At 52.0% G+C, this 14,013-nt stretch overlaps 1 protein-coding gene across 10 annotated transcripts in view; it reads right to left on the minus strand.

Moving 5' to 3' along the window:
- Window positions 1–14,013, minus strand: part of CUX2 (cut like homeobox 2) — a 66,681-nt gene that overhangs the window by 48,773 nt on the left and 3,895 nt on the right. For 3 of the 10 annotated variants that reach the window (XM_054219987.1, XM_054219980.1, XM_054219982.1), the window contains exons 1-2: window positions 4,266–4,540; window positions 3,575–3,802 (exon numbers count right to left, since the gene is read on the minus strand). The exons of 4 other annotated variants lie outside the window; for them this stretch is intronic. The gene's annotated coding sequence lies outside the window, so the exon portion shown is untranslated. Of the gene's footprint in view, window positions 1–3,574; window positions 3,803–4,221; window positions 4,541–14,013 lie in introns of those variants that run through there. 3 more of the 10 variants (XM_054219981.1, XM_054219983.1, XM_054219988.1) reach the window with 3 other exon arrangements.

Below are 14,013 nucleotides of genomic sequence, written 5' to 3' on the forward strand. Positions count from 1 at the left end.
AAACAAATCTGAACATCTCCCAAAAGAGAATATTTCTGTTGTTTTATTTTAGGAGGATTCTCTCATGTTTGTCGTTCCTACTGTCGGTATTACACCTACCTTATTTCACTCCACAGCACTGGGGCGAGTTTATAATATGACATAACAGCTTAACTATTCTGTTATTATTTTTTTTTCTTCTTATTTTTATTTTTAAAATCGTTAAGAGCAGCTGCTAGCTAGCACCGATTGAAACCCCTTATCTTCTTTTCCGGATGAAAGGGGGGGGTCTGTTTGTTGTAAGGAAACCAGTTTGCACCTAGATCAAAGTCTCCGCCGTTTGCTTCCTCGGAAAAGTGTTTGACACTCATGTCAAAGTGTCAAACTATTTCATTACCACGCAAAGCGGAGACACTTTGACTAGAGGAGATAAGATGTTTCCATCAATCAGCATCCAGAAACAGCCTCCCCACTATGATTAAAAAAATGAAATAAGGTGGTTTCAGCCACAGCATTCGAACGGCGGATGCGTTAACGAAGCAACGTAGTAATAAATAACGGCACGAAAGCAGAGCCCAACAGCAACGCAGGAGCATCCCACGACGCTCCTTCTGGGGTCACCGGCCAAGGGGAAATCTCACTTGATAAACAGGAAAAAAGGGAAAATAAAGAACCGCTGCCCAAGGGGAGGATGATGCTGCCACCAGCCCATCCCACCATCAGCTTCAGTGCCCCAGCTTTGAAGCAAGAGTTTGGGGGACACCCCTGGCCTTGGCAGGTGGGAAAAGATGAGTCAAGCCTGAGAAATGCCAGAAAGCCTAAAAAAACCCCATCTCTCTGCCCACAGAAAATAAAATGCATAGGTGGGACAGCCCACACCTTCGTCACCTCGCAGCCCCAGCGTGGCGGAGATAAGGATGCACCAGGGATGGGATGAACCGTAGAAACGTTACAACGCCCTCAAATAAATCACAAGCCCGATGATCTGCAGCCCAAGCCGGCTTTTTCCATGGGGTGCCACCAAAACCACCCCAACTGTTCAGCCCTGAGGAGCAGGCAGGGCTCAGGGACTTCCACAGAGACAAGGAGCCACCTGTGAAACCAGGACCAGGTCAGCAAAGCCCCAGGAGGGAGCTGGGACCCCTCGGATGTAGCAGAAGGGATGGCAGCAAATTGGATTGTGCCTTAAGGGACTCATCACATGCGCAGAGCACTTTGGCTCTTGGAACGGACAGAAATTAGTTGTAAAATGTAGTCAGAAAGGAAGATCTTAGGTGCCATCAGCATCACCTCCTCTGAAAAGGCCATGTAGTTGCTGGTGGTGGTTGAAAATGCTTTGGTGAAACACCCCCGAGATGTGCTACTCCCTATTTCTGCCCGTTCCTCCCAAGTCCATCTCTTGCAGCAACACATGGTCGGGGGCTACGTGGCGACAGAAGACCAGGGGGCACTCAGCGATTTGTGCCAGGAGGCAGGACGGTGTCCCTGCACAGCATCGTCCCGCCGGCACCACCGAGCTATGCCAAAACCAGTAAGCACACCCCAAGTGGGCTGCGGGATCTTCGCGACAGTGGGCACAACGAGTCCCTTCAAGGGAAAATAGAGTTGGAAGCAGCAGCCAGCCATGGTGGAGATTAGAGAAAAGCCTGCTCAGACCTGACCGCACTGGAGGAGCCGTGCGGGAACACCTCATCCCTATGTAAACACCACCACCGTAATGCCGGCAGAGCCGCCGGCTCCGAGACTGGCTAGAAGTTATCAGCTGAGCAAATTACGCTTGTTTAATTTTACATTGCCTTCAGGCACGTTCACCCCTCTAATTTTCCCTAAACGCTCTCTCTGGAGGAAGGAGACTTATTCCTTGGGCTCACCCTCCCGTGGGATCCACGTGGATTTACAGATGCAGAAGAGCATCTGTGACCTGCACCGAGGATGCTTCCCGGGTTAATTCAGGTCGGAGGCGAGCTCCTGGCCGGAGCGAGCCATTTGGGGCAGGGATGCAGATCCTCTCCGCTAACCTCTTTGCAAACTCCTCTTGCAAAATTGGTTTTTAGCAAAGCCACTTATCACCTTAACCATCTATCGATTCCCTGACTCCTGGCCAGGGCTCCCAGGATCCGATACAGCGCGGGCAGGAAAAGCAGCAAAACACAACTGCAAATGAGGGCACTAACGCGCGCGGCTGAGATCGCCCTGGCGAACGCAAAGGCCTTCGACTGCAAGCGAAGACAGCGATCGGAGGCTCGCCAGGGACTTCAGTCTTGGGGCGAACGCTGCCGGCCAGAAAACTTCTGCTGTTATTTTTTTGCCAGGTCCAACAGAGGAGAGAGGCAGGCGAGCTGGCTCCATCCCACCAGCGCCAAATCCCACCCTCCGACGCGGCTCCATCGCCGAGCTGGAACCCGCGCACGACTCCAGCACGCCGCCGGGACCCCCGCCTCCCGCGCGGCAGTTGCAAAAGAGAATAAATAAATAACCCCCCGCCCCCAAGCATCCTTCTCCAGGGTCGCCTAAATCCCAGCTCCGCAGGCAGGACCGCCTGGGAGCGGCGGCCGCCAGGACACGGGCTGCAAGCAGGAGCTCGCCGGCTGCAAGCGGGAGCTCGCGGCCCCGCGCGCTTCCCGGCAGTATCGATCGCCCGGCAGTAACAGCCGGTATAATTTTGCTTAGCTTCAAATACCTGGCGATCATGAATTCTTTGGCCACAAGGTTATAAAGCATTCTCTAAAACATGAGAAAAAGATTAAGCCTGCTTATAGTTAATAATATACTGTATACTGTCTATCAAGCTGGCTGTTTGCTATTGAGAGCCTACTATTAGACACTTATTTAAAAGGCCTTTCAAGGCTTCCCAAGAAAGTGCAGTTATGCATTTTTTTTTTTTTTCCTGGCAAGAACTACTATAGATAAACATCAATTCGCTCCTGCAGATCACAGTCGCAGTAAATAAATTTTTCAGGAAGCTAAGTTCCATACAAAGCCTCCTCAAAGCTCCCATTTCACACAACATCAATGTTTGGCCTCTGAGAAATAAAAACCTCTAAGGTTGCTTTATCCAGAGCTAAATTATCAATTGTAGCTGCTTAAGGAAAAAATAAAAATAGGGCATTTCAATGAGAAATCAGCGTGGGAGGCAGGCAACGCAGTTGCTAAATAGAGACAAAATGGGGAAAAACAAGGATTTTGGTGGTGATTGATCCAGACCCTCTGCAGCTCCGACTGCATCGGTGCGGCTCTGCATGGGCGATGGTAAGGAGGCAGCAACCCGCTTCGGGCGAGCTCAGCAGCCAGCGCTTGCACTATTTTCTTTTATGGCTTTTTAAAGTAGCAGACTGGGATTTATCCATTATAAAGTATTCGTCACCAAAAAAACCCCCGCGCCAGTTATAACCGTAAAAGCTGCAGCTCCTCGCAGGGGCGGGATGGAGGGAGAGCCGCCCGGCACCCAGACCAGCCCCGGCGTGCCGGATTTTGCCGACTCAGACGGCGGGAAGGAGTTACGACCCGTTGGGGCCCAAAAAGTGCTCTTCAAAGCAGCTCGCCAGGATTCAGCCGCGGGATGGGAAGGGAAGGCAGGAAAAGCATCTCGGCTCACCTCTACCTAAGGATGCCCTTGGCATTTTGAGCGGCAGAGCCGGCGTCCCGCGGGGCTGCTGCCCGCTGCCAGCCCAATAACGTCGTCCTTGCGGGGGGGGGCACGTCCAAACCCCGAACCCCGGGACTCGCTGGCGCTGTCGGAGCCAGGACCACGCTAAGACACAGGATGCTCCATCTGCTCTTTATTTAAATTGATGCTGGGCTCGGTTCTTGTTTAATTATTAGCCTAAAAAAAAAAAAAAAGACCGAAACATAGAAACCCTTCCAGGCTCAGGTAGGAAGGGGGGGTTCTTCAACAACAGAGCAAGGGATGGGTAAAGACGGGGGGACTTTCGCCAAAAGGCAATCTGCATGTCCCCTGTGGCTAACCCTTAACAAAGCCAAATACCCTGTGGTGCCCAAAATTGTAGGAGCTTCCTACCTAGATAAACGGCTTTAAAATGAGGGAGGAAAGAGGACGGGACTACGCGCTGGTCTCGGTAACTCCGGATCAAATCAGCGCAGCCTTCGAGCGGCACAAGAGGCTGTACCCGCCAGCCCTGGCAGGGTCGTGAGTACAAATTCATAGACCCAAAAACGAACACCCAACTGCGAAGGAGCAACCCCCTCCCATGCCCTTAAATCGCAAACGAAGCAGCAAAGCACCATTTTCAGCCCTTGCGAGTGCAATTTCCTCCTATTTTCCTCACCTGCTCCCACCGCAGGCCCAGCAGAACTGGTCCCGGCGCAGTTTTGGGGTCAATCCTGTCCGGAACAACGACACTAAAACCCAGGGACCCATCAGCAATTCGTTTACTCAGTTGCTAAACACAGGGGCAATTTTGAGAGTTAATAAGTTACCAGAGGAGCCGCTGCCTTTCTCAGGCACAAAATCTGGGCAGCTCGCCATTGCCCAACGCCGGGCGCTGAAGACCGATCACCGCCATCGATGCTTCCTCAGCACCCGTTATTAAAGAAAAACCAGGTCAGCTGCCCCTCTACTCTTTGCAAAAATGTTTTTCTTTCACCTCGTCTCGGAAAATAAGCAGCGGGTGCTCAACAGAGGAGCGCGTTTCCCATCACTAAAACAAACTTAATTTTGAAGTCGTGAACCCGTGACACCCATTGCTCTCCTGAAAATAAAACCGCCAGGGATGATATAATATGCATATTTAACCTTCTGGTGTCGCTAATGTTTTTAGCGGAAACTGATACACATCGCCCGTGCCCGCTGACGGGCGCGAGAGCCCCTGAGCCGTCACTGCGGCCATTGGCAAACACCTATTACCTGCGGAGTTATTTCCAGGTTACAGAAATGAGCCCCTGGGCTCGTGGTGCTGCAATAACAGCGGGCGCTGAGAAGCCCCGGAGGAGACCTCGGAGCGTGGCTGGTGCTCGGTGAAGGTCAGGGAAGCCCAAGGCTTCAGCGCGCTTTTCCTGGTGCTTGAACCACTACCTCATCAAATCAACCAAAATCCCTACATATTTATATCTATATAAATTCATAATAAGCAACAACTATATATATAAATCCATATAGACACGTATTTTTAAATAAGAGGCAACTCTTTCAAGAAAAAAAAGAAAAATGGAGGGGGAAAAAAAAAAACCCAAACCCTGCCAGGAGCAAGCCCCCCCCCAGCCAGGATCTTAATTGATCCGCGGCAAAAGGGAAAATATTTATTTAGGCTAAGGAGACTGCCAGAAGGCCCAAATTTTAAAAGTAAAATCCCAAAGCACCCAGGGCAAAAACCCATGCAAATTCCCGTCGTGACCGAGTTCTTATCTATATCGATATGTGCCAGCAACAGGCCGCCCCCAGCCAGCGCCGCGGTCAGCTGGACTCCGGCGACGCTCTTTGCAAAATGTTGTCTTTACGAGATTTACCTTTCCTCTTATTAAAAAAAACAGAGTTTAATTTACAGGGAGTCCTGTTATGGTGGTTTTTAACGCTTGCTTCAAGTCCAAATTTTGACCCAGCGAATTCTACTTCAGGAAAAAACCCCGTATTTTATGCATATCTTTACAAAAAGAAACGCGGGCGGTTATCAAGGTGCAATGCAATATGTGAAGTTTGGGATGCTTTTTGTGCCCCAAGTAAACAAAAAGATAAAACTGGGGGGGGGGGAGTATCGGCCCAGGTCCCTACACAGTACTTAACTTTTAATAGGAATGCAGCTCTTCTGCTATTAACGATGAAATCAAAGTTAATCCCCCCTGAAACTTTGCTCCCCCCCAGAAACGTGGCTGGGACCTTCCCGCATCCTGCTGAGGTTTGTCCCCTGCTCCCCCAGCACCCACAAACTCATCTTGAAGGTGCCTCTTGGTGGCCCTCAGGGAGGGGACACCCCGCAGGGATGCTCGGGAAGGGGTGAGTCCCTGTCGTCTTCCCCCCACCACCACCAAAAGTGCTTTTATACATAAGATTTGGTGATGGGTAAGTAAATGTTTTTCCATCGATAACAACAGATAGCTAAATCAAAGCTCCAGCGTGCCCTCGGATCTCTTAAACAGCATCATGGATTTCCTACCGAATCAGTAGATGAATCAAATACCTGGCGCGAGGCTGCAGATAATCCCGACCATTTATTTTGGGGGAGCCGGGACGAGGGAAGGCTGGGGGGGCAGGCTCCAGGCCCCGGCGAGGATTTGCGTATTAGTAAAAACAAACAATCCTGTAAATAACGAGACCCTCGTCCTGTCTCCACCACACTACTCTTTATTGAGTGAGTCAGATGTTCTGCTGATTAAAAATTGATCCATTTCAAAATCTAATCAACAGAATAGGATTCTTTCATATGTTATCAAGGCAGCTGCTGACAACAAAAACCAAACCTGTTATTAACCCATGAACCCCGATGACCTGAACCTGGCTGGGCTCTGCAACTGTAAATTATTCAGTAGTCCGAGAGCAATACCCGTAAGCCTGATGAATTTACGCCCCGACCGGAGCCGGTGGGGGTTAAAGCCAATATCACAGACCCAGGGGTCCCCGGGGACGCGGTTCACGACACGCTGCCACTCTGTGTCATGCCTGGGAATACATTACCGGCTTCGCCTTGCAAATGTCTAGTCCTTTTTCCCTTTTTTTTTTTTTTTTTTTTGTTTTTAAAATGACTTTCTGGATTCAGCACGGCGCCACCAGGAGCAGCCCCACACCGGCGCTGCAATGGAGCCCAGGCAGAGGTGTGGACACGGCCAGTCCCCGCCGTTAAGCAAAATTTATAGAGGTGAGAGACGAAAAACAAGCGGTTCCACATCCCTGCTTTAGCCGTAGCCTGACATTGCCACATCTGCTGCAAAGAACCGTGGCGGAACAGAGAAAATGGGGCAGAAATTGGGATTTTTTTAAGTTTTAACCATTATTTTTAAGCCCCGCTTGCATTCCTTGCCCGCACTGCTCAACACAATGATGGAGACACCGCACTGGGATGGTGCCACCGCTGGACGTTACCCTGCGGGTTGTCTCTTGGATCGTGCTTTATGGGTTGGTGACGTTTCTCTGTGGTCACACCGTGCCCAGGGACACCCAGCTGGCACGCACCAGGCTCTGCCGGGTCCCCAGCGCCGAGTCCAAGCACCCGCACGCCACTGACCTGCACCTCCCCAAAAAATCCCTGTTCACCCAGAAGCACCCAGGACCCAGAGAAGCCCCAGCCTCCCACCCTGCACCGCTGCCAGCAGCCGGAGCGCGCCGGGATCTCCGCCGCAGCAGCTTCACTTGGGTCCCCAAACCTCAAATCAACGTCTTTCTGCAAGTTTTGGGGGCAGGAGAGGGAAGAAGTAGCAGTTTTAAGTGCAGGTTTTGATGCTTTTCGAAGCAAAGAACCCCTGCCCCGCACTGATGAACTGATTTTCTGCCCCAATCTGCCAGGTGCCGCCCCGGCCGCAGGCAGCACCAGCCCTGTTGATCCACCCGGCGTAAAGGCTTGAACCAGAACAGCGAAAGATTGGCGCCACAGAAACCAAGCTCAAAGGTAACGACAGCTCTTCTCTTAAATTGTAATATATTTATAAGTTTAATGACTCTCTGACCTCCCCTTAAAACCCGAATAAGCCCTGGGGAGCGCCCTCAGACCGGCCGCAATCGATCCCGGCTGGGCTGCCATCTCCCAGCGAGCGGCATCCCTGGGGATGCTCCACGTGTCAGGCGGGAGGCAAAACCCCTCCTGCCCCCCCCCCCAAAAAAAACCGCTGGGTGCCAGTACCACCCCAGAGCTTTTCCATTGTATAATAACGACCCCATCGCCATCCTTCACCCCACAACCTCAGAGAAAGCCAGGGGACCCCAGCTGACATGGCATGGCTAGAAACACTAGATATTGACTACCTTTTTTTTTCCTATATTAAGACTAAACACACTTTAAAAATAACCCAGAGAGCCGTGGGCAGCGGCAGCACCCACAGGGATGCTCCCCAGCCGCCCTGGAAGCGAATGCCGGGCTCCTCCCCAGCAGGAGTTTGGGAGAGCCGGAGTCACAGCCCGTCCCCGTGGTCCCGACGTCAGCGCACAGACGTCACCTCCATCGATTTTGCATCCAAATCTCAGTCGAAGGCGTTGGGGCTGGGGGTGCGAGGGCAGGGCACAGCCCCCTCTTACGCAGGGATGGGAGAAATAAAAAAGCATCGGGAACTGGGTACGGGGTACCATCCCCGCCAGAGAAAAAAACATAAACAGTGCATTTTCATGTTGTTTTTCCCTTTAAAGCCTCCCCAGTTAAAGGCTTCAGGCTGGACATCCCCAGGCTCCGGAGTCTGAGCAGGTTAATCGCCCACGTAACTCCCAGATTGGGGCTCTCCAAGCCCCCCTGTCCCAGGGTACCTGGATTAAACCCCTGGCAGCTGCAGCCCCGCATCCCTCCTCGCACACGGAGCTGCGCACCCGGCCCCAGGGCTGCACGGTACCCCCGGCCAGGCCTCCCCCTGCACCTGGGCATCCTTACGGGGATGCTGCCCGGTGGGGTACCAGGGTGATTCAGGCTCAGAGAAGGCAGAGGGGTTTGCCTCTTGGTAAATCACATCTTCTATATCACTTCATTATATTACAAGATAGATAATGGGAAACGAGTGTTGGAAGAGAAACTGAGCCCAGGATCCAACCCAGCAGCAGCCCCCTCCCGGCACAGCCAGCGGTCCGTTCCCGCAATCGGCAGGGATGCACGTAAACAACCGCTGGTTTGTCTCACCATCATCATCATCCAGCTCCGGGGACCGCGGTGGCTCCATCGGCGGTGCTGGGGCAGGCAGGCTCACCCGGCACCGGCCATCTACCCCTCTGCTCCCTCCTCGCTATCTAATAATCACACTTGTGTGAAGCTGTTGCCGTACATAAGGAAAAGAGAAAACATCCTTGGAGAGCCTAACAATCAGACAATTTTTAAGATCATGGAGCATTAAACCATTCCCAATAGGGTTTACTAATCAAACAGCCAAATCCTTCATAACCAACCAATCCCTACAGAGCAATTAAATCCTTCCCCTTTAAAACACTTGGCACGCCGTCTGGGGAGAAAAAGAAAAATTTGCAAAATTCATTTGATAAATTAACCAGGGAAAAGAAAGAAGTGAATCAAGCTTTGTTCTTTTCATTTTTTTTAATTATGGAATTCACAATGCCTGAATAATGTTTAATAAGAACTATGAAAATTCCTAACAGTATTACAACACAACACAAAAGAATTAACCTGGTTACCGTGAAAAATTGCATATTTAATTAAGAACAGAGAGTTCAAAACTATCCAGAGATTTCAAAAGTACCGTTGCCTAAGGGGCTAAATTACACGCTCGCAGTGCTGCTAACAGGGCTGGAGCGCGCAATCATTACCCAAGTGTCCCCATTAAGTGACAATGGGCAGATGACATCAAATTCATTTCAAAAGCAACAGGAATTGAAGCATTCGCTTGGGTAGTGGAAGGGAAAGCGACTATCCTGCTGGTATAAACCAGACCCCTTGTTGATAAAGGCAATAATTAAAGAATAATGTTAATTAGCTGCTTTTATTTGAAAGAAAAGTGCAGTGGCAGGAGACGCCGCTACCTCTGCGGCGTGCGCCGAGCAGAGAATGGAGCGGGCAAAGCTGCTGGCCCTGGATGGCCACTGCCGTCCTGGATGCCGGAGCCATGCCCTGGGCGCCGGAGCCATGCCCTGGGCTGGGTCCCACCGGCCCCGGGCACTCACCAGCCCCAGACAACCCTCGCCTCTGCCAGGGCTGGGATTTGGGGAGCCAGGAGGGGGTCGGGACCAGCAGATCACAGCCCATCACCGGTGCCAGGGAAAGGGAACTGGAGCAGCACGGCCAGGGCATCCCGCTCCCCCACAACGAATGCGGCATCAGCAAACGCTCACCAGGGCAGAGACCTCGTGGAGGAGGCTCCACCAGCACCTCGGGCGCTGAATTCAGGGCCACAAGGTGCCACTGAGGGGACCTCATGGGACGCAGAGTGATGTTCTGCCCCACCAGGGAGCCTGGCGAGCCACTATCCTGGGGGGGTACAGGCAGCGGTCGCCAGGAGCCTTCCTCCTGGAGGGCACCGTCCTCCCCATCACCCCCTCCCAGCCACCGCACGCTGCCGCATCCCATGTGGGCATCATGGGGGGCATTTAGCAACATCGCTCCCCCAAGGGGAGAGCTCACCGCTCCCCCCTCTGCCGACAAACCGGGGGACGAGAGGGGTAATAATTACCCAGCTCCCGGGGATGAAGCAATGTTTGCAAACCTCTCTGAGAGCCGCAGACGAAGGCAGCTCTCCCTGTCGGCGTGATTAATAAAGAATAAATGTCCTCTGCAGCCAGGCTAAGCAATAACACGCCAGCTCCGGCGCCGACGAGCGGCTGTGCTTACACCGCACATTACAAGACCCGCTGCCAGGGCCAGGTAATACTTTATTATGTTATCCCGACGGAAGAAAACAAAGGATGCCCGAGGTCCTGACTTCGGTGTAAAACTGCAGGAGCGTTACCAAAGGCAACGGCAGCGTGCTCGGAGCGGCTGACGCACGGCACAGCTCCCACCAGAGGAATATTTACATGGGGTTCAAATTGGTTATTTACTTTTTTAGAAATCCGTCTTGCAGAAGAACTCGCTAGCACGCACACGCCAAGCAATTAATATTAAAACGGCCATGCGTTAGTGGCGAGTCGCTTAAACTGCAGCTAAATCAATACTCTGGGGTCCTGTTGCAGCTTTGGGGAAATCATTAAGTGCTACACCAAAGTAGTCAAAAAAATAATTACACAGCAAGGCCGTATTAAAGAAAAAAAAAAAAAAAGAAAAAGAAAGAAAAAAAGAGAGACCACTGAAACCATTTTGGAAGGAGGTTTCAGCGTGTTCAGCTGCGTGAAATCGGGAAGCTCAACTTAAGAGAAAAACCACCAACGGCGGGAATGCTGCAAAGCAGCTCTTTGGCAGACACGGCCAAAATAAATCGTGTTAATTATATGGATGAAGTTGAAGGAGCCCGTCATCATCATCGCACGCTGCCCTTCCGACGGGGTTCCTGCCTGCGAGCCGGGGGTGAGCAGTTATTGCCTGCCTCATCCGGGGCTCCCCATCACCCCAAAGCCGAGCCGGGATGTGCCGGCGCTGGCCGGGGATGGCTGGGAAGGGACGGATGCTGCTGCGCCCCTGCTCATTAACAAGCACTGCGGTAAATAACGAGCACTTCAGCTTTCCAGGCTATTGAAGCCTTTTGGTTAGATTTTTGCTGATGACCCCCTGTGGCTGGCGGCTTGCTGGCTTCAAGAGCTGGATCTTCATTGCACTGATAGAGCCTGGACCTCTTTGCAGAGATGCCTGCCCCCCGAAATCCTCTGCATGGGCAACCGAAGTGGCACACGCAACCCTTCCGAGGGCCCTTCGCTGACAGAGGCAATGGACAAGCGCACAGCCGCACACCCAGGGCACGGGCACAACCGCCAGGATGCTGCCAGGTCCCTTTTCGGGGCGATTTGCCCCAAGATGCTGGTTTGGAGGAATACTCCAGCCCTTGTGCCTCGCGAGCGGGGAGACTGAGGCACAAAGCCATGGCTCAAGGCAGCAAGTGGGCGGTGGGACAGAGCCCAGCCCAGCGCAGAGCACCGTAGCTGTTTCACTCCATCCCGAATAACAGAGATTTCTCAGCCTGCGATGGGGAAGGGGACACAATCCCATTATTTTTACAGCGGGCTGGGGCCAGGAATCCTCAGTTTTAACCCTCCTGTAGAAAAGCCTCATGCCCAGTCCCATCCTCCCCACCCACCAAGCCCTGAGATGATGGGGTGAGGCACCCACGGACCCCACTCTCCCCAAGCCCCCCCCCCATCACCAAAGCCGAGCCAGAAGAAGGAGATTTTAGCAAGACAGTGAGCTCCAGCAAGCCAGACCCACCACAGGGACAAATCCTGCTTCCCAGGTTTTGCTGTCACTTCCCAGGTTTTGCTGTCTTGGCAAGACACACCAAAAGCTGCAGGAAAGCATGCACCACCAAAAAAAAAAAAAAAAAAAAAAAAGGTAATTAAAGAAAACTCTGTCACAGATCCTAATGCAACACGCATGGGAAAGTGTTACAAAAGGGGAAAACTTTTTAATAAAGTCTGCAAGTATATATTCCTCCTTTATCAACCTCAAGATTTATTGACCCAAGAAGCCATATTGACTGAATAAATCTTGATAATGACCCCAGCAGAAGTCAATACCTGCTTATTATCTCCCAAGTTGGGGAATTACATCTTTCGGTAATAGGAGCAGGATGGTACAAAACGTTCTGAGAAACTTCACCCAGGCTTTTTTTGGGGGGAATGGATGCCTCTGATGTGCCTTTTCCAATCCGAGAGGGGATCTGCTACACCATTAACACAGCGGGCGAGCCGCGGTGTGGTTTCTATCTCAAGGTCTGGCAAGGGGGGAGCACAGACCCTCACTTTTGAACCCTAAATTAATTTGGTTTCAAGGCAGGCTGTTGTAGGAGCAGGATGCTGCAGCTCGCCATTGCCCTCCCTCCCTGCAAACAATGGCCCCGCGTTTTCAATTTGCCATGTCGTGTCGGCAGCTCCCGGGATAATTCCCTGAAATTTAAGACATGGGAATTCCCACAGCCGGGGACGTACAGCACCATGATTGCACCGGCGCCCAAGGGAGGAAGGGAACAGCATTGCCGCCGTCCCACGGGACAGGCAGCCACCACCGGGAACCCAAATACACCATTTTTCTCCAACCAGCAAAAATAGGAAGGGAAAACGGGGGAGGAGACGGGCCGCTCCATCCCTCAAATCCACAGGCAAGCAAAGCCTTCTGCATTTAAAGATGGTGCTTCTTTTGCCAACAGTTAACTTTCCATTCAGCAGAGAAAACAGTAGCTATGGGACCAGCGCACACAACAATTATGCCTGCATTTTTATTTGAAGTCTCTGCAGACAGCAAGAAAAATTAACTGAAGGGAGCAGCTCCGGTGCCAACATATGGAGGGAGATGAATAGCGCGTTCTGCATGCTCCGCTGAGGTTATCTAGTTAAGCAAGTACCTCCTAAAGGACTCGCAGGCTGGGAGTGCACTGTTTGCTTAATCTGGTCATAAATAATAATACGGATCACCAAACGTTTTTAACATTCAGCTCCACCTGCAGCACAAAAGCCCTGCTGAGCCCCGCCAAACTCGCCGCCCGCCAGGCAGCGGGAGATGTCGGCGCAGCCCGGGGACCCCAACGAAATGGCTCCGCTCTTGCCATCGAGCCACGCGGGGCATCGACGCAGGAGGCTCCTCCGCCGCCCAGGTTGGTCCGAGTCAAACCCCACGAACGCCCCCCTCCACACTCTCCCCCGTTTCGGTGGGCACCACAACCCCCAAGCGCTCTGTCCCTGTCCCCAGGTCCATCTCCAAGCTGGATAAACCCACCAGGAGGTGGCAGGGCTGCTACCCTTCCCTCTGGTCCCATAAAAATCAAATTATATTTCCATCCCTGTCCCCTATTTGCCTCTTGGTCACAATCCCTCCCCCCTCCTCCCCTTCCAAGGCCACAGAGACAATCCACTAAACTGGATCAGGAGGCCAGCGCGTACATCTCTAATGGGCTGCAGCACGCACACAATTAATTAATGGATTTATTAATTAGGGAAGAAGTCACTCTTCAGGCTGGAATTGGGGTCACCAGTTTCTAAAGTGAGAGCTGTGGAGCTAAAGATAAACTCTCATTTTCTGCAGCTCTCCTCTTGTCTGGCAGCATCTCAATTATTCAGCCACAGGAAAAAAAAAAAAAAAACCACCACCAAAAAAACCACATTTCACTTCAGGAACTTCACAGTCCGACTTTCCGCCAATGCACAAAGCTGAGACCCAACAGCAGGTGGAACCAGGAACATGGGCCATCTTGTTCTCCCCTTCACAAAGAAACTGGAAGTATTAGAAATATCAAGTATTTGCTTCTAATGAAGGATTTGGCGGGGGGGGGGGAGAAACAGTGGGATGCAGGATGGACGCTGCACCT

Source organism: Rissa tridactyla, chromosome 13, assembly GCF_028500815.1.
Source record: "Rissa tridactyla isolate bRisTri1 chromosome 13, bRisTri1.patW.cur.20221130, whole genome shotgun sequence".
In the NCBI taxonomy this organism is placed as follows: domain Eukaryota; kingdom Metazoa; phylum Chordata; class Aves; order Charadriiformes; family Laridae; genus Rissa; species Rissa tridactyla.